The following is a 21,944-nucleotide window of genomic DNA, read 5'->3' on the forward strand; positions in this document are numbered from 1 at the left end:
TCTTGAGAGGTTCTTCTCTACCACTTGCAGTGGACGCACATTCACAGCCCTTCAGAGCTCCATCCCATAGAGCGCTGCTGCTACTGCCTTTTGTGTGTATATTTGCAGGATAACACTAATACTTTTGACACCTGTTTTATGCATAAACTTCTGACCCACCCCAGCCATTGGTCTTAGGACTGTAGTTGCCTTCTGTATGTGGCTGACCTAGTGCAAGTTCTCTGCAAACAGGATCCCCAGATAATCAAACTGCTGAACGGTTTCTAAGGGCACACCACCAATCGAATGTTTCTGCTTAATTCTGGAGTACGGCCTTAATACCATACTCTTCATTTTATCACAGTTAATGGTCAGTGATTTTTTCTTGTAGTAATTTCCAAAACACTTTAATAGCCTGTGGGTTGCATTTTCTGCGTGCTCCATTAATACTGCATCATCCGCAAATAGTAGTATCGGAACCCTCCTTCTAGGCATAGAGGGGACATCTATGTGTTCTTTTGCCAAATAATCTGTTACATCATTTAGAAAAAGGCTGAAACATAAGGATGCCAGCACACAACCTTTCTGGAATGTATGATGTTACAACGCATTCCGTTGTAGCGCTGAGGCCATTGGGTTAAAAGGGCCCTGCAAGAGGCCCCCAAAGTCACTTTCAGGGAGGCTTTACATGTCGGAAAGCCTGATATGGAAAGCCTGTCAGAAACCAACATCATAATCCCTACGGAGGAAACGCTGTCAATAGGGATTACGGGCAGGCCTCCAACTGGCCGACGGGCTCCTTGAGCCTGTCTGAATCCAGCCAGAATGACCGTCCGGTTTCACTTTCGACCACCTGCAACGTAAGGCAGTGGTCGAGAGTGAAAGTGAAACCTGCGATGAGACTTGGAAAGCCTCCGACCTGCGGACTTGAATGACTGGCATTAAATTATGCTTGTAAAGTCGGCATAAAGAAGGTAAAGGCATGCTTTTGTTCTCCAGGAACATTGGTATAATTTTTGTCATTTGGGTCATCGGTTAGATCTTACGAGATCTTTTATGGCACCCTCATTATTTAATTTCTTCATGATCTCTTTCACCCACTTTATTTGCTCCTATGGTTTTGACCTATATTTTTATATGCTGACAAAACTCAGATTGTGTTGAATAAAACTGGGGATGTCCAGGAGACAGCAACTGTATTCTACAATAGTCTACCCAAGGTTGAAGGATGGACGTATGTTAATCATCTCATGTATGGGACCAACATGGAAATGCATCGTCCAGTTCGTCTCACTCATTTCTGGAGCCTCTCTTCCAAGTGACTCTTCTTGGGTCCGAAACCAGTGTTGTCCACGAGCATGAAAAACTTTAGTGTAAAAATATACTCAACTCTTTTTCTTGTCCAGTCAGCTCAATGTCAGCGAGCTGCTATTTTCAAATATACTCTTTGAAGCATATTTTATATCTGTTTCTATTTTTCATCAAGATCCAGATTATTGATGCCTTTATTTAATTGTGTCTTGATTAGTGCAAATTCAGCTACCTTGGTCGCCCAGAGTTATTTAACTTATAAGATTCAATTCATTCAAAATGATGCTACTAGATTGGTGCTTAGATTGAAGGCGTGAAACCATAAAACTCCAATGAAGGCTTCCTTGCATTGTTTGCCTGTTCAAGCTTGCATCCACTTTAAATCTATGGGGCCTTCTTACAAGCTGGTTTGCATTGCTCTTGCCCCACGCAACGAGGTGCAAGAGGAACGCAAACCATAAGTCAGATTTATGAAGCCATGCAAGGCCACTTTGCGTGGCCATGAGTGGCTCCATAGATCTGGAGTAAGGCAACACAGCACAATTCTCTGCTCTGCCTTACTCTTCCATGGGAAAGCATTTCATGGGTGTTGCTTGAGTGTTCCCACGCAACTCCCATTGTTTTTTAGGCATTGCCAGATTTCCCAGAACCAGTAAACCTGGGAATGCACCATAAAGTTACGCCTTCCCAGGAGAGGTGCAACGTGGAGAAATATCTTTATTTCCCCTAATTATTTCCTATTTCCATGTCAACTGCATTCTGCATGGCACATAGAGGCATATGCCTTTAAAGGTTTGTATTGTGTAGAAAGGTGTCCCTTCCTGCACAAAAACAATCCTGCAGGCAACGCAGGCACCCTAACACCATGGTACAAAGGTGCCTGCATTAGCACTAGGCTGCCAAAGGGCACCAAAACAGAGGAAAAGGCAAGAATATGCCATATTGCCTTAAATACGGGGCATTCCTGCCCTTTCCCTGTCACGCAGCACAACAAAGTGACTTGCTGCACTGCTTGACATTTTCATGAATAGGCCCCTCTCCGTCTGGTGCACAGAGCCAGTTTCTCTTCATTGGTCTCTGTTTCATCTTAGTGTGCATGTCCATAACCTTTACATTCTAGCCACATGTTATAGACCGCTTCTTTCTCCAGTCACTCATAGAGTTACGTCATACTGTTCCTACTTACGTTTCAGGACATCTTTCCAACTGCAATATGTTTCTGCCAACATATGCATTATATCTAGGGGTGGGGGGAATTTGCGAAAGTGACTTTCGCAAATTATCGCGAAAATGTTACAAATCTCCGCAAACACGCGGAAATATCGCGAAGATGCGGAAGTTTTTTTCCCGCCCATTCATGGTATTTTCTGCATGGTCGCGGCTCGCCAACTTACCCATGCGGTTGCTTGCGGGGGCGGCCATCTTGTTTTCACTCTTCTAGATCCTAACACAGTGATATTTTGAGATGTAATATGTTGCTCAGTTAATATCTGTTTTGGAAAAACATGCCAACCCTTTAGTAAATTTAGCAATGTGAAAAAGACTATTGCTACTTTTTTTGTCACAAATTATGTACTCTAGAGAACTAGAGAATAGATTGATATTGTAAGACAAGACACCCATCTTAAAACGTTAACTCAGAACTCCGTATAAGGAAGATTCAATCCAACTATATGCACCCTTGGTGGCGTGGATTAGTACTCTCAAGGCACATTTTTATACTTTGAATATACTAGTGCTTAATTTGGGACAGTGTTTCCCGGTGCTCAGCACCAGCACCTATTTCCTAACACCTACACTTTCATAGTCTACCACATGGTGCCATAATACCAGCACCTCCAGGTGATTTTCTCAACTTTTGGTGACCTGAATTGTTTACACTGTCACATTTGTAGGACTATGATGGTTAGTGAATAGCACTGATATTGATATTTAGCAGCGCTAGCAGGGGCAGCGGGCGGGGCAAGCTGCAGTGTGCTCCTGAGAAAATGCTTAGTGCCCTGGTACTTACTTTTTGACAATTTAAGCACTGGAATACACATTTGTTGTGGGAATACGTAGTGAAGACTAAATATATTTTGTTCACCTTTGTTTCTAAGCCAGTGTCGGCCGGCACAGCTCAAGGGTGGTGGGTGGGTGAGGGGGGTGAAAGCGGGGGGCCACTGGGGACATTTTTACTTGAAAAAATACACTTACCTTTCCGCAGGGTCCCGCGTATCCACTCCCCTCCGTATCAGACTCCAGGAAACAGCCAGGCTCCCCTGACCAATCACAACACTGCAATGCAGCGCTGTGAATGGTAAGCACCCAGGCCCCCCATACCAATCACAACGCTGCAATGCAGCATTGTGATTGGTCTGAGCACCCTGGTTCGGCACTCAGCTAGGAACTGGGGACCTGGACATGTTCTCAATGTCGGCTGTAATGCAGCCTGCATGGAGAAGAAGGAAAGTGCGCAAGACTGGTTTGGGTGGCCTGAGCGGCCTGACCAAACATTCAGTGGCACTCAGGAGGGTTCTATCACTCCTCCCCTGCTCTGCAGCCCTGCCCCGCCCCCTCACGCAAAGCTGACGCAGCAGGAGGACAAAATAATATGATAAAGCATTACATTATTATCATTTTATATTTTCCTTTTTTTAACTGCCGCAAGGCAGTGGGGCAACGCTCCTCCGCCTTAGCGGACGAGCCAGCCCTGAATTCTAAGCTCCGTATTTCAAGGTCCTCTTTCACTCAATGTTATAGGCATTCCATTGCAGACTGGTGCCTTTTTTTCCTAAAGTTAATACAAATGTTAATGACTTCTTGTTCTGTTATTGGGGACAATGAGAGCTGCAGAAATACAATTTAAGCCAAGGTCGCAAATATGTTGTTTTTTCTAATTGTTTTAGTGTACTTTGGCCTGGAGGCATCCAAGCAGCTGGTAGATTTAAAAGCAGCAGGAGGAATGGAGGAAAACCTTGCAGGTGATATTAGGTTCTGTGATACTTGGGTTTCGGGTCTGCCAACCTCTAGTAACAAAATTAAACAATACAAAATAAAATAATAATATTACATAAAGTGCCACTTTCTCTGCTCCTTTCACCTATTTATTTGTCAGTCACATTCTAGGTCAACCCACAGACTGCAAACAAAGAATGTGCAATAGGTCAGCACCACATCTTTGCAAACCACTCTCATTCAGATTTTGAGGCAGACCGGAGGGCAGCCATTGGTTGCTTAGAGGGTCAGGCATTGGGAGCCTCTTTGCCTTTGGTGACCTCATTCGGAAGGGGTTAGAGCCATACTAGAAATGGGGGCAGCTGCTCTATTTTTTTCTTCTGGTGGTAATTCATCATGAGCTCTTGGATGACCAGGTAGCATATTATCGAAGATACAGTGGGGTATATTTATGACAGAGTAACACAGTGCAACACAGAAAGTAACCTTGCTGTGCTGCATTACGGGGAAGAGGCAGGAATGCACCGTATTTATCCTAATATGGCTCATTTCTGTCCTTTCCCCAGTATTGGCGCAAGGTGGGCCGCCTAGCGCCAAAGCAGGCACCCTTGCACCATGGTAAAATTGTGCCGCCTTTGCATGCAGGATTGTTTTGTGCAGGGAGGGATATATTTCTCTATCTGTGTGTGCCATAGAACGCAGCACACATAAAAAGACGTAGTAACAAAGAGAAATAAAAATATTTCTCCTTATTACACCTCCCCAGGGAAGGCGTATTATTTTGGTGCATTCCCAGGTCTACCAGAAATGGTAATTCTGGAATGCATTAAAATCTATGGGATTTCAATGGGAACAGCCACGCAGCACCCATGGAACTCCTTCCCAAGGCAGAGTAACGCAAAGCAGCAATTTGTGTTGCATTACTCGTGATTTATTAAGCCAATAAGGGCCACTCAAAATGGCCTTGCATGACTTCATTAATCGCATTTTGGGTTTGCGTCACACATATACCACGTTGAATGGTGCAATCACGATGTAAACCACCTCATAAACATGCCCCAGACTGCAAAGCTGGCCATGACTATAAGCTTTATTTATAATTGCGTCATCCAAGATCCCTTCTTTTATGTTGAAGTAACCTAAAATATTTTGGGCTGGATTTCCATTTTTGGCTAATTGAATGGTGCTCTACGAGTCTGTACAATTTATAAGGCCATATCCCACTTACAAATTGCCTTGTCTGTATTGTACCTATTCAAATTTAAAATATTAAATATCTGACCTCTGTTCGGCTGGACAAGTTATACAAATATAGTACTGACTGGGTCTATATTCATTTCCCCCCCTTTTTACTGTTATTTCTCTAGGGAACACAGTTCTTAAAAATAGCCTAATTCCCAAGGTCCCTGGCAGACCTTACTTGGGTTCCCTTTATAATATGTGCTGAGAATAAAGCATCTTCAACCACATACTGAAACTCTGAAACAAAAATATTATTATATCTGGAATATACACTTCAAACAGTCTAGATGTCTGAGATGTCTGGCTTGTCTTGGTGCCAAATTTCCTTGGCTGCTTTACGCATCAATCTACAACTCTCTTCAGTGACAGCCGCTGTGAAAGCTATGAAAGCTTATTTTGGTCATTTTTGTTGGTTAGATATTTTGGCTGCTTAATACAGTAGTTTTGGTTTACTTCTACTTTACAATGCTCTCGAGTAGCGCATGAGTAATACATTATTTAGATCTGTTGCATTATGCTTGTTGCCTTCAATATCACATGCACCTCTGGCTAGAATACCTCATAACCTTTGCCGGTCTACCTAAAAGAAGATCCTAGACAGTCTGCACTTTAGACCTGCCACACAAGTGTAAAGTGCATGTACTCCACCCTTAAACATGTTGAAATCTGCTTTAACCTGATTGGTGCACTTAACTTTGCTGGTGCTTGTACACCAGCCTGCCTCAAGATGACACACTAGAGGTTATCCGTACATCACTAGACAACATCGATTGGAACTACAGAACACCCAAATCCTTCATCCTAGAATGCGCTGAATTAGCCCTAAAGGACAACTTCTTCGAATATGAAGGCACTCTCTTTTTACAACAATACAGAACTTCGATGGGCAGCACGTTCGCACCGAGCGTGGCCGTCCTGTACGTGTCCAACATTGAAGGTCTACACATTCTGAACCCACAATCCCCGTATAATAAGGATATTACATTCTATAAGAGATACATAGACGATGTCTTCTTGATATGGACAAACAGTGAAAATAGACTATGTGAATTCTTGAACTGGATCAACACTTTGGATCCCAACGTATGATTCACGCACACCACAAGCCGAGAGAGCATCACGTTCTTGGACCTAGAAAAAGAGGCACAGAAAGGTGTCCTTACGACAAAGACGCATTTCAAACCTACTGCAAAAAACTCTCTTTTACATTTTGAAAGCTTCAACCCTAGACCACTCAGGGAAAATGTACCCTACGGATAATATCTCAGACTGCGCCGCAATTGCAGCGAAATCAAGGAGTTCAAATCCCAAGCAGAACAATTGACAGTGAAACTGAAGAACAGGAGTCACCCTAACAAAATCGTCCAAAAAGCACAAAAAATATCAAGAAACCAGAACCGGGAAAATCTACTAGAACCAAAAGAAAACACAACACCTAACACACCACTAACCTGTGTAACAACATACAATTCAATCTCAAACAAAGTCGCTAAAATGATCCAGACCAATTGGAAAATCGTGACTTCAGGCAAACTCCAATGGGAAAAACCACTGTTCTCTTACAAAAGATCACAAAACCTCAGAGACAGTCTGGTATCTACTCGTCCAAACAAACCAACAATAACAAACAGGACTGTGCATAAATGCATGGGGCCTGCCTAATGTCACTGGCCACTTTCCATGTGGCAATTGTAGTATCTGCCATTTGACACAAACCACAAAAACTCTACACCTAGAGAAAGGCAAAGTATGGAACATCAAGAGACACACGAATTGCAATTCGGCCAACGTGGTCTATCTAATCACATGCCCATGCCAACTGCGATATGTGGGCATGACCAGCAGAAAAATAAAAACCAGAATATGTGAACATCGGAGCAACATTTGCTGTAAAAGAAACACAACGAAACTGACAGACCACTAATTAACGATGGGGCACATTACCAATGATATGACTTGGGTAGTAATTGAACAACTCGATGCAAACACAAGAAACATACATGACCAACTGTTCGAAAAGGAACAACGTTGGGTGTATAGACTATCCACTCAAACACATGGTTTAAATGACAACGTGCCATGGAACAGTATACGACGTAAATAAATACACCTTCCTTATGAGTCCCAACCACAGTGGTACATAGACGAACCCCTCTCCCAGGGATACTAACCATAGTATAAACACACAAGTACCAAAGCATCCAATTAGAACAGAACATTCTCTACTCTGAATAGATCCCACAATTTGTGATGATCGATATAGCATCCAAATCCACCCCGGGTGCACTAGATGACCGTTAAGTGCTAACTAACCAGACATACCCTGGTTCTCAAGTAGGTCGTAACATCGATGCACATTGTCTCAAGGTACTCACTCAAAACCTATCCTCTACATAGCCAGGAGCCCACATATCTATATGCAGCATTACTATGCTTACATATGCATGCCATTATACATGAAGAGAATCAATTATCATGAACAAACAGCGTGAGTGATTTTTTACATACATCTATTTTCTTTTGTCTTTTTTCAGCCATCCCTGAAAACTTTACCATTATATGCATCACAGGAACATGCGCTCGCAATCCGCATGCTTATTTTAGTCAGCGTTAGCGCACACACGCGCTTACATGCATGCGCTTTCCCTTTCAGGGTTAGCGCTCTAGACGGTATTGCAAGCGTCCTGCTCGGTCACACCCACGTGACCATACGAGCACTTCTGCCCACATCCTATTAGAGACAGCACAGTCAACCGCTCACCGCACATCAGCGGGACCCGATCATCTGCGTAGGTCAAACCGCCTTTATTCCCCTGACAAACGTGAGTACCGGCACCCGTTAATTTATCGCGGGAGCCGCCCAACTTAGCAGAACCTTTGATCTTTCTTGTCAACCGCAAACTATGCCCATGACTGTCTCCACACCTTCAACAGGGTCAGCATGGGGTACAGCAGAGACCGATCGGATCCATGAGGCATAACACACTCAGAGTTTAAGTGAGGCCGCCATTGTCAGTCCTTTATGTTGTTAGTCACAAGTTTGTGTCACTCTATGTTAAATGTGTTTTCATCCAGTAAAAACCACGCGCTATCGCTAGATACTTAATTTTAATTTTAACCTTTCACGCGATGTGCCAGAAAGCGATACTAACTAATAAGATATCAAGCCCACTGGTTATTAAGTTACAATCACTAGCATCCATTTACCCTTGGACCCTTTACATACTTAGAACCACCGGGGCACATTGTAGCCACGCATGGTTATTTTGTGGATAGCCATCATGCATGCCCCCACCCAGTCACATGCATGATGCTATCATCTACATATACAGAAGCTCGCATGAATTATAAAGATGCATGTCAAACAACTAAACGCTGTGTTCCTGCATTCACTAACCTTTTATTTACAGGTACTCCGAACAGAGGATTTGTAAGTAACTACAATCCACTACACTCACAGCACACTTTAGGGTGTGTGCTGATATCTACACCCACGTGACCACTTTTCTCTTTTTTGGTCACTCACTTTAATTTGGTCCTGACGAAAGCCTTATGATCTAACCTAAAGGCTGAAACTAGTAGACCTAATATCTTGAAGGGATACCGAGGTACATACAATACCTCATGCAAATCCCGATGATGTTTTTACTTATGTCCTAGGTCCCTTTCATTAAAACTTTACAAGGGTTATTCCTAGAGACATTTTTTTTTTTTTTTAATAAAGTTTTTATTGTTTTTACAACAAATACAACCAACAGATATAGAATCAGACCGTATATATAGTACATTAGAAAAATCACCATGCACAGTCGTAATTATTTCAGATAGGCCCAGGTCAGATACCTGGCAATCACCAGCATCGCCCACCCTCCCCTCCACCCCCCCAGCCTCCCTAGCCATCCGAATCAGAGGATTCCCCATCAGAAAGAGGTGGTGGATCACATATGTTACCCCTATACTTGTTCCATGCTCCCCACACTCTGACCCATTTTCGAGGACAACCCCGCCTGACAAAAACGGAGCGCTCAGCAAACATAGCCCTATCCATCTCGCTCTTCCATGTTGATAGCAACGGCGTCTCCACCGCTCCCCATTTTTGGGCTATGTTCCGTTTGGCCATCATGTTCCCAAGCGTCACCCAGCCCTGCGCCTGACGATTGAGATCTGTGGGCTCCCACACATTCAAGAGACAACGCCTGGGCTCTGGCAGCAGCGACACCCCGCACACCTGTGACATCGTGCGCAGCACTCACCTCCAGAATAGCTGGAGAATAGGACAGTCCCAGATCAGGTGATAGAAGGTTCCCTCCTCCCCGCAAACCCGCAGGCAGAAGGGGTGCGGCGCTCTACCCAGTTTATGTAGCAAGCACCTGGTGAAATATGAGCGGTGCAAAATACGAAGCTGCACCAGCCGCAGCCTCGAGGGTATACCCGCCTCACGTGGCGAGGCTAGCGCCTCCCGCCAGTCTGGGTCATCAAATTCGCCGACCTCACCGGCCCACCTCTCCCTCAAGAGCCCCATAGAGTCCGGCAAATTGTTGACCAATTTACGGTACGTGAAGGACGTGGCCCTCTTAGGCATGTATTCGGTCAACAACCTGTCCTCCAGTGGGGACGCCTCCGGAACCTGCACACCTGGGGTTAACTGCGTCGTCAGGGCATGTTTCATCTGTAGATAGCGGAACCATTCTGAGGGAGCTAGCTCGTATTGCTGTTGTAAGCGAGCGAATTGGACCACCTCCCCTTTATGTACCACGTCGCCTACCACCGAGATCCCGATGGCGTCCCAAGCATCGAAGCCCTTGCTGTCCCTCAGACGCCCCAGTCGTTTTGTATCCCAGAGAGGCGTTAGCTTCGTCAGGACTCCCTGCCAACCCAGCCTGGCCTGCACCGCATGCCAGAGAGACACAGTCTGTCGCAGAGGGCCGATCAGCTTCGGGGCCAACCGGGCATCATATAGTGGAGTTAGCAGACCCCTTTCACCCAGTATATCCCTATCTGCCTTAAACGCGGGGTCTGACTGGGGCGCATGGAGCCAGTGGTTGATCACCTTAAGCTGCGCCGCCCAATAATAGAGCTGGATATCTGGGAGCGCAATGCCCCCGTCGTACCATCCACAGACTAGTTTTGCTTGTGCAATGCGTGCCGGTTTGTTGCCCCAGAGGAGGTTGGAGACCTGCGCCGCTACCGCGCGGAAGTAGGTCGGGGGCACCGGGTATGGAGTATTTTCCAGCACATAAAGAAACCGCGGCAGGGCCATCATTTTAAAGAGCGCCGCTCTCCCCACCAGGGTCAAGGGCAACGTTCCCCAGTGCTGCACATCTTGCCTGAGGCGGTCCAATTGAGGGCCTAAGTTGAGCCTGTAAAATTCCTGTTGCTCCCGTGTAATGTGCACCCCTAGGTATTTAAACGACCCCTCCGCCACCTGTATCCGGCAGCCCTCCGGCAGCCGAGGGGGGGGCCCCGCAGCACCAGGAGGACCGACTTCGACCAGTTTATCGTATAGCCGGATGCCCGGCCAAACACCTCGCAGATGTTAAGCAACGTTAGGATAGAGCGCCTAGGGGAAGCTAAGTAGAGCAGTATGTCATCCGTGTAGAGGGAGACGCGGTCTTCCCAGCTTGGCGACCAGCGGAGGCCCCGCATCATAGGCTCCCACCGTATCCAAGTCGCGAGAGGCTCGAGCATGAGGGCGAAAAGCAGCGGCGAGAGCGGGCAGCCCTGACGCGTACCCCGCCCCAGAGGGAAATCCTCCAACATATGCCCATTGGCCGCGACATGGGCCAGCGGCTTAGTGTAGAGGAGTCGGATCCAGGCACAAAATTTCGGCCCAAACCCCAGATGTGACAATACCGCGAAGAGAAAGGGCCACTCCACCATATCGAATGCCATGCGGGCATCAAGAGATAGAATGACAGCTGGTTCTTGCAGCCGGTCCACTCGGGCCAGCACACCGTGTAAGCGTCTTAGATTGTGTGAGGTACTTCTCCCTGGCATAAAGCCCGCCTGGTCTGGGTGCACTATGTCAGTCAAATGAGGCGTGAGTCGGAGGGCCAACAGTTTCGCCAGGATCTTGGCCTCTGCATTGAGCAGCGATATGGGGCGATAGGAGGCACATTGATCCGCCGGCTTACCCGGCTTCGGTATTACCACGATGGTGGCCGTTCGTTGATCTACGGGGAGCTCCCCCACCTCCAGGCTGTGTTTGTACATATTCAGCAAGTGTGGGGCCAACATCTCAGGCAGTCGTTGATATAGCTCAACCGGGACGCCGTTGGGACCCAGTGCTTTACCGGGTTGCAACGCGGCAATGGCCATCTGTAGCTCCTCAACCGTGAGGTCGGCCTCCAGGGACTCTCTAGCCTCAGGGGAGAGCGTGGGCATCCGTAGGTCCTTGATATACATCAGTGCCACCTCCACCGACATAGAGGAATTGGAGGAATATATGTCCCGAAAATGCCCCGCTAGGGTGTGCACTATGTCTCGCGGGTCTGACGTTTTCGACCCCTCTGCAGTGACAAGCTGCGCGATCCAACGGGCTCCGCTGTCGCGCCTGTCCAACCACGCTAATAGTCTGCCGGTTTTATCGCCTACATCGTAGACCGTGTGCCGTGAGGCCTCAAGTCGTTGTCTAACACGGTCTGTTAGGTGCTCCCTGTGCTTCACCTGAGCCAATCGCAGGTCATGTGAGGTTTCGCGGGAGGGGGTTTCGACCTGGCGTGCCTCCGCAGTCCGGAGCGCAAGCTCCAGCGACTGCAGCTCCGCTGTCTGCATGCGCTTATAACCTGTGATGGCAGCCATTGCCTGGCCCCGCAGCACCGTCTTGTACGCCTCCCAAAGAATCGTAGGGGAGTCGACCGAAGCGGCGTTTTCGTGAAAGTAGAGTTTAGACGCCCGTGCGATGGTTTTACCAATCTTCGGGAGTCGCAGGTAGCTGGGGCGTATCGGGTATAGGCGGCGGCGCATTAGGTGAGGACTATTGTAGTGCAAGAGGATCGGGGAGTGATCAGAGATGCCCCTGGGTCTAATGTCAATACTGGCAATGTTGTGAAGGCAACCGGGGGAACCCAGAAAGTGATCAATACGGGTGAGAGTGTCGTGGACCCCGGAGTGGAACGTGTACGAGCGCGTCTCTGGGTGGCACCATCGCCAAAGATCTGTGAACCCTAGCGCCGCCGTGAAGCCCGCAAGTCGCGTCGCGCCACTGCCGCGCGTTCGAGGCGGAGACCGGTCAACGTGGTCATTCATCACTGCATTAAAGTCACCCCCAAGTAATACCTCCCCCTCTGGTAGGGTGAGGAGAAATTCACTCAGTGCCGGGAGCGCCGCGGCATGTAACCCGGGAGGGATATAGACCGACACTACGTTGTAGAGATGTCCTTCCCATTGTATGTGGGCAGCGGCGAAACGCCCGGCCCCATCCGTACGTGCACCAAGCACGATTAAGCGGGACTGTTTGCGCAGCAAGATGCCAACCCCCCGGGACCCAGAGGTGAACTCAGAGTGCACCACCATCTTATACCCCCATCGGTCCAGTGCTTTAGTAGCAGTGCCTGTGAGATGGGTTTCCTGAAGTAAGACCAGTGCCGGGGCACATCGTTTGATACTATGCAGGACCAGGCCTCGCTTGATTTTATCTCCTAAACCCCGAACATTCCAGGTAAGCAATGAGAGGGGCTGCACCGGGGTCCTGTCAGTGTCAGGGGCTACCTCACTAAACAAGTTCAACTTCACGGTGGGTGGGTGAAGCGACAAAGCAGGAGTCGGATAGTGCAGAAGGCAACCCGGGTCGTGTGTTGAGCATGTGCGTGGTGTAAGTCTGAAGGCCGTGTCCTATATAACCAGAACAAAAGAACAAAACTAAAGAACATACCCCCTCCCCCCGCCCCCCTCCCTGCCTCCCTGCCATACGGACTCAGAACTGCCCGCCACCCCAACTCAGCAGAGTGCTCGATCCCACGAACCCCAAACAGTACTTGCGCTTTAAGGAGCGTGGAGTCCGAGGGAGACCAGGACGTCCCCTATCCCCAGGTCCCAACGTTCATGTCCCAAAGCATCTAATGTGTGGACCACACAGCAGCAGCGGTCCCCGGAGGAAAGCCCCGAACCACATTCCGGGAACGATATAAGCCATCACGTCAACCGGTGGGCTCCTCCTCGACCTCTTCAAGGCGCCGATCTTGTACATTAGGATCGTCCGCACTCCCGGGACGTCTTGTCCCCCGGCTGGAGCGCCGTGCACCACCAGCCTGGCGCCACCCCTCCAACCAGTCATGAGCCTCCTCTGGTGTATCAAAGAAGAGAGTCTTGCCCTCCGCCGCCACACGAAGACGGGCCGGGAAGAGCATTGCATATGGAAGTTCTCTGGCCCTCAGTTTCTTCTTGACTTCCACGAAACTCCGCCGTTGCGCCGCCACCGCAGCCGTATAGTCAGGGAAGAAGGACACCGTGGAGTTCTGTAGTTTGATAGGTGGTGCCACCCGCGCCGCCTGCAGAATGGCTTCCCTGTCTCGGAAATTAAACAGGCGGGCCAGGACGGGCCTCGGAGGCGTTCCCACCTTCGGACACCCTCCCGGTACCCTATGTGCTCGCTCCACCGAGAAAAACGCTAGAGGCCCCGGGGCTGCAACTTGGATTTGATCAGTTCTTCGACATATAGGTCCATGGCCGGGTGCCCCTCACTTTCGGGAATCCCAATAATGCGCACATTATTGCGTCGAGAACGCCCTTCCTGGTCATCCAACCGGGCCGCCATACGTTTGTTCTCTGACTCCAACTGCGACACCCTCTGCAGAAGGCCTTTCGAGTCCTTTAAAAGAGTCTCCGTTACCTGCTCCACCTCCGCAACCCTGGCGGACATTTTCTGGAAGTCTGCGCGGAGCAGGGACACGTCCGTAGAAATCGTCCCCACCGTTGATTGTACCTGTGTTAAGGCCGCCATAATGTCCTCCAGTGTCACCTTCGGTGCGTCGGTGGTCGCCGCCATCTTCTCCTCGCGGCTGCTGCGGTCGGACACCGCGGGGTCTTTGGCATAGGCGAATTTATCGAGCTTGCCTTGATGGTGCCCCTTGGTTCCCTTCCCACTCATGGCGCGGATAGATGATGCCTCTCAAAGGACCCTCCCGCAGCTCAGCGGGGAGTCGACACACCAGGGTTCTTCAGGCCGGGCACGAACCCCTCAGGCAGCCCCGGGAGCGCGCTTCGTTTCAGGTCGTCCCCCAAGGGGTGTTGCGGATCAGCCGGGCCGGTTGCACGCCTCAGTGGGGCCCGGCACAGGGCAGGGTCACAGTCCTCGGTGCGCCCCACCGGTCCCCACAAGCAGCGCAGGCTCGAGGAAGCCCCTTCGGCATCCGGTATCAGCCCTCCAAGTGCGGTCGAGACCCTCCGGAGAAGTAGTGGAGCTCACACCTCGGCGCCCCGGGCAGGTTCGTCGTTGCGGGCCGATCGAAGTCAGCAGACCCGATTACGCCTCCCTCACAGGAGCACTCGCCTCATCTCCGCCCCGGCTGCCTCCGGTAGAGCCGCCGTCAGCAGTTGCGTGCAGGTGCCCAGCCTCCGTCTTCGCCTCCGGGTCAGGCCGGTCTGGTCACGCCGCGCCCGGGGTCACCCCGCCACTCGAGGCCCCGGTCGCACACGCCGAACCAGGCCGCAAAGTTACGGATCTTGCCGCTTCCGTCCCAGACGTCTGAGGGACTCGGGAGTTGGATCCGGTAGCGCCGCTGTGTGTCCGCCTCCGTTTCTGGACCTGTGGGATCGGATCAGTGCGCGGATGAATGACGGATGAGCGGGGAGTCGATCTCTTCCCCGGAGCCCAACTAGGCTGCGGCCATCTCGCTTGGCTGCAAGCCACGCCCCCCTAGAGACATTTTTAACTCATAACTGCACTTCACATATCACATCACTTTCCTACACAAACAACCTGCTCCGCTGTAACTCAGGCGTCGAAGCACAGCTGGATTGCATTAGGTGATCCAGCTGGGCCCCGAAGATGAAGCATGCCACCTACCAGGTAGGTGGGTGAGGGGTTTCCTAAAAACTACCTACCGTTGTTTGCATTCCTTTCTTTTGAAGGTTGTGGCCAGGACCTTTTGACCACATACAACCTCATAAAAGGACTTGTCCACTTTGTTTATTCATATGCTACGCAGGGAAAAGGACAAGTTAACTTTTTCCTTACTCTCAAGTTGTTTCTACACGCAATTAACTTTTCTACAAGGCCATAGTATATGGTGCAGAAATATGGTGCTGGTATGCAAAGATAAATGCCACCTGTGGACTGTAGCACCCATTGTACCATCCACTACAGTGGCAGTGAAAACATGGCTTTGGGCTTGCTCTTTGCAGCTTGACAGCATCAGTTTGAACCCTACTGCACATATCTGTCAAAATCACCAATTTTGGCAGATCGTAAAACCTGATTTTGAATATGAAATAGGTCACCCCTAAGCACACATTGCTGTGCATAAGGTAGGATTTATAATATCTAAGAGAAGAAAATGTGTGGCATTAGAAATGGCATGTTCCCACAATGACTAGGTCCAAAACGACAGTGCCACTGGTCAAACTGGTACTGGCAAATAGTACACAAAAAAAGCAATGTTGGCACTATGTCTGAAACAGTATCTGAAGGAAAAAAAGAGAGAAGGACCATAGTTAGTGTTCAAGGAAAACAGGCAGGTCTTTAATTGGTTTAAAAAACTAAGCAGATTGGTCTGTGCTCAAAGTTGGTCAGGCAGTGCATTCCACCACTTGGAGGTGATGGGTGAGAGACTTCTTCCTTCCCAATGGGCCTTCTTGATCCTAGGAGCCACAACCTTGTTGGCAGTAGAAGACAGGAGATTACGGGTGGGTGCATACCAACTAAATGTCTTTTGGAGGGATAGAGGTCCAAACTTGTGAAGGGCCTTATGGGCCCAGCACAGGGCTTCGAATTCAATCTGCTGCCTAATGGGTAGCCAGTGCAAATCGCATATGCTCTGAGATATAGAACCCAACTTGGGGAGATTCAACAGCACTCGGGCTGAAGCATATGGGGGGGGGGTGCGCTTGCAAATTACTGAGTGTGCGCTGCTGAGTGCCCACGTATAAGGTGTTGCAATAATCAAGCCTCGAAATTACCAGATCCGAGATTACTGGTTCTTTTAGCTCAAGGGGAAGACAAGGAAGGATTTTCTTTAAAACCTTCAGGGTAAAGAAGTAGGCAGAGGTTACCTGATTACCATGGTAAGCAAACACCATCTTGGTGTCAAGAATGACCCCCAGATTCCTACTTTTTGGGCTGGCAATAGAAGAGAACCTAAGTTGGAAAGCCACCATTCTGTACTCCAAAAGGAGGTGCAATTTCCAAAAAGTATAACCTCTGTTTTCTCCTGAAATTAATTTTCAGTCAATTTATCTGCATCAATTCCACAATATTTCTCATGCAGATATTAAACCTCCTGTCAACTATATCTGGGTTCGAGGAGCCCTACACCACTATCTGAGTGTCGTCTGCATATGAGAGTGAGAAGCCAAATGATCTAATGAACTCAATGAGGGTGGTGATGTATGCATTAAGGGCCCCATTACGAGCGACCCTTGACCTTCCTGGTAGGTTGCTCCCCCCCGCTGCAGCTCCACCTGCACCCCCACTGAAGTGTCCTGATCGCCGCCGAAGTCGAGGCCCTCCACCACCCGCAGGCTTCCACCTGCGCCTCATCCCTGATGGCCAGTGGTGGCCTTGGTTTGTATCCGCTCTACTGTGCCTTCTCTGCCTGTCCGCTCCTCCTCTGTGCCCCCTGCCCCCCGCTCGCCGCTCTGTTCTGTGCCCCATTGCTTGATTCTGTGCCCATTTTCCTCTGCTGTTGCCCCCTTTGATTCTGTGCCCCGTTTTACTCTGCAGCTGCCCCCTTGATTCTGTGCCCAGTTTTCCTCTGCTGTTGCCCCCTTTGATTCTGTGCCCCGTTTTACTCTGCTGCTGCCCCCTTGATTCTGTGCCCCGTTTTCCTCTGCTGTTGCCCCCTTTGATTCTGTGCCCCGTTTTGCTCTGCTGCTGCCCCCTTGATTCTGTGCCCTGTTTTCCTCTGCTGTTGCCCCCTTTGATTCTGTGCCCCGTTTTACTCTGCTGTTGCCCCCTTTGATTCTGCAACCATGTGCAGCACCCTGCTAACCATCACCTTTGGCGCTGCCCCACCCCCTGTGGTAGAGTCGTCCGTCCCTGCACCCACAACACCTACCCTTGCCCCTCCTGTCCCTGCAGTGCCTGGTCCTTCCCCCCCACATGATGCCCCCCCTTCTGTGGATGATATGGAAGAGTGAACTGTGCAGGCAAGCTAGGGGAGACGCGTCCCAAAGTGTCCCCCACCAGGACTTCGCACATGGCCTGGCCTATCGGCCCTGTATATAGTGGACATTTCTTTTGCTATAATTTTTTATGCTGAATAAAGCATTTTGGTTTTCATTTGCACACAAATGCTTTTCTGGTCTTGCTGTTGGCGGTGCTGCTCCATGATTTGGGGTGGTGAAAATGTGTTAGGTGTCTGGGAAATGTTGTTGTGTGCTGCTCATGGGGTGGACCCTGGTATCTGTGTGCCATCACAAGGTATCTGCAAATAATCTTTGGTCATGTAAGCTCTTACTGTATGGTGACATTTTCCCAAGGTGTGTTCCTTCCTCTGTGGACCCTGACATCTTCCCTGCAGGGTGTTTCCCAATTGTTGTGCTGAGCTCTGTCTAAATTTCCTGGGTGTGTGACGGATCCCTTCAACTTTGGCCATGCATGCTCAGCAATGTCTCCACCTGCATCATTTGTGGCATCCTTGGTGGTCACTGTACTTGTGTATGGAGTATATTGACATGACTTCATGTGGACATGTTCCCTTTTACGCACTATGCATGTGTGTACTCCCTGCCTCGCACACATGTGTTACGTGTTCTGCAGGGTCTTTGGGCACCTGTCTGACAATTGTGGGCATTGTCTCTGTGGGTACTCCACCCTTTTCCTTCCATGGGAGGCAACAACTTGTTGGCTGTCCCAGCACCTGTACATTCCTATCGGTCCTGGAATGTGGGTGACAGTGTATGTTCCCTTTGGGTCTCTTAGTTTAGTAGGGTGGCACATGAATATACAGTCTTGTTGCATGCTCTCAGTGTGTGTATTGTGCTGCCAGCGCCAGGGGTGGGTAAGCATGTGTCATTTGTCATCACACCCACATGTGGTGTGTCATGCAGTGGGGGATGGACATCCACCCTCCTGGGAGTAGGACACTGCTGTCAGTGATGTGTTGGCATTCCACTCTCAATATAGTCGCACTTTGTGTATGCCTTCATGCACCCATGGAGTTTTGCTAATTGTAGGATGGTGTACACACCACCATGTCTCTGTCCACTGCTGGGAGGACTCTGCACCCACCCCTCCTGTGTCTGGGCACTGCTGGGAGGGCTCTGCACTCACCCCTCTTATGTCTGGGCACTGCTGGGAGGACTCTGCACCCACCCCTCCTGTGTCTGGGCACTGCTGGGAGGACTCTGCACCCACCCCTCCTGTGTCTGGGCACTGCTGGGAGGACTCTGCACCCACCCCTCCTATGTCTGGGCACTGCTGGGAGGACTCTGCACCCACCCCTCCTGTGTCTGGGCACTGCTGGGAGGACTCTGCACCCACCCCTCCTATTTCTGGGCACTGCTGGGAGGACTCTGCACCCACCCCTCCTATGTCTGGGTACTGCTGGGAGGACTCTGCACCCACCACTCCTGTGTCTGGGCACTGCTGAGAGTGATAGGCACCCACCCCTCCTATGTCTGGGCACTGCTGGGAGGACTCTGCACCCACCCCTCCTGTGTCTGGGCACTGCTGGGAGTGATAGGCACCCACCCCTCCTATGTCTGGGCACTGCTGGGAGGACTCTGCACCCACCCCTCCTATGTCTGGGCACTGCTGGGAGGACTCTGCACCCACGCCTCCTGTGTCTGGGCACTGCTGGGAGTGATAGGCACCCACCCCTCCTATGTCTGGGCACTGCTGGGAGGACTCTGCACCCACCCCTCCTGTGTCTGGGCACTGCTGGGAGTGATAGGCACCCAGCCCTCCTATGTCTGGGCACTGCTGGGAGGACTCTGCACCCACCCCTCCTATGTCTGGGCACTGCTGGGAGGACTCGGCACCCACCCCTCCTGTGTCTGGGCACTGCTGGGAGGACTCTGCACCCACCCCTCCTGTGTCTGGGCACTGCTGGGAGGACTCTGCACCCACCCCTCCTGTGTCTGGGCACTGCTGGGAGGAATCTGCACCCACCCCTCCTATGTCTGGGCACTGCTGGGAGGACTCTGCACCCACCCCTCCTATGTCTGGGCACTGCTGGGAGGACTCTGCACCCACCCCTCCTGTGTCTGGGCACTGCTGGGAGGACTCTGCACCCACCCCTCCTGTGTCTGGGCACTGCTGGGAGTGATAGGCACCCACCCCTCCTATGTCTGGGCACTGCTGGGAGGACTCTGCACCCACCCCTCCTATGTCTGGGCACTGCTGGGAGGACTCTGCACCCACCTCTCCTGTGTCTGGGCACTGCTGGGAGGACACTGCACCCACCCCTCCTGTGTCTGGGCACTGCTGGGAGGACTCTGCACCCACCCCTCCTATGTCTGGGCACTGCTGGGAGGACTCTGCATCCACCCCTCCTATGTCTGGGCACTGCTGGGAGGACTCTGCACCCACCCCTCCTGTGTCTGGGCACTGCTGGGAGTGATAGGCACCCACCCCTCCTATGTCTGGGCACTGCTGGGAGGACTCTGCACCCACCCCTCCTATGTCTGGGCACTGCTGGGAGGACTCTGCACCCACCTCTCCTGTGTCTGGGCACTGCTGGGAGGACACTGCACCCACCCCTCCTGTGTCTGGGCACTGCTGGGAGGACTCTGCACCCACCCCTCCTATGTCTGGGCACTGCTGGGAGGACTCTGCATCCACCCCTCCTATGTCTGGGCACTGCTGGGAGGACTCTGCACCCACCCCTCCTGTGTCTGGGCACTGCTGGGAGTGATAGGCACCCACCCCTCCTATGTCTGGGCACTGCTGGGAGGACTCTGCACCCACCCCTCCTGTGTCTGGGCACTGCTGGGAGGACTCTGCACCCACCCCTCCTATGTCTGGGCACTGCTGGGAGGACTCTGCACCCACCCCTCATGTGTCTGGGCACTGCTGGGAGTGATAGGCACCCACCCCTCCTATGTCTGGGCACTGCTGGGAGGACTCTGCACCCACCCCTCCTGTGTCTGGGCACTGCTGGGAGTGATAGGCACCCGGCCCTCCTATGTCTGGGCACTGCTGGGAGGACTCTGCACCCACCCCTCCTATGTCTGGGCACTGCTGGGAGGACTCTGCACCCACCCCTCCTGTGTCTGGGCACTGCTGGGAGGACTCTGCACCCACCCCTCCTGTGTCTGGGCACTGCTGGGAGGACTCTGCACCCACCCCTCCTATGTCTGGGCACTGCTGGGAGGACTCTGCACCCACCCCTCCTGTGTCTGGGCACTGCTGGGAGGACTCTGCACCCACCCCTCCTGTGTCTGGGCACTGCTGGGAGTGATAGGCACCCACCCCTCCTATGTCTGGGTACTGCTGGGAGGACTCTGCACCCACCCCTCCTATGTCTGGGCACTGCTGGGAGGACTCTGCACCCACCCCTCCTGTGTCTGGGCACTGCTGGGAGGACACTGCACCCACCCCTCCTGTGTCTGGGCATTGCTGGGAGGACTCTGCACCCACCCCTCCTATGTCTGGGCCCTGCTGGGAGGACTCTGCACCCACCCCTCCTATGCCTGGGCACTGCTGGGAGGACTCTGCACCCACCCCTCCTGTGTCTGGGCACTGCTGGGAGTGATAGGCACCCGGCCCTCCTATGTCTGGGCACTGCTGAGAGGACTCTGCACCCACCCCTCCTATGTCTGGGCACTGCTGGGAGGACTCTGCACCCACCCCTCCTGTGTCTGGGCACTGCTGGGAGGACTCTGCACCCACCCCTCCTATGTCTGGGCACTGCTGGGAGTTCTCTGCACCCACCCCTCCTGTGTCTGGGCACTGCTGGGAGGACTCTGCACCCACCCCTCCTGTGTCTGGGCACTGCTGGGAGGACTCTGCACCCACCCCTCCTATGTCTGGGCACTGCTGGGAGGACTCTGCATCCACCCCTCCTGTGTCTGGGCACTGCTGGGAGGACTCTGCACCCACCCCTCCTGTGTCTGGGCATTGCTGGGAGTGATAGGCACCCACCCCTCCTATGTCTGGGCACTGCTGGCAGGACTCTGCACCCACCCCTCATATGTCTGGGCACTGCTGGGGCTGATGGCCTCACACCCCTATGTGTCTGTCCACTTATGTGGTACGACCCGTACCCATGCTCTTAAGGCGTGGGTACGGGCCGTACCCCTACGGCACCCCAACAATGGTGGTACGGCCCGTACCCACGTCCCAAAGGCATGGGTACGAGTCGTACCGCCAT

Source organism: Triturus cristatus, chromosome 10 (genome assembly GCF_964204655.1).
Source record: "Triturus cristatus chromosome 10, aTriCri1.1, whole genome shotgun sequence".
In the NCBI taxonomy this organism is placed as follows: Eukaryota; Metazoa; Chordata; class Amphibia; order Caudata; family Salamandridae; genus Triturus; species Triturus cristatus.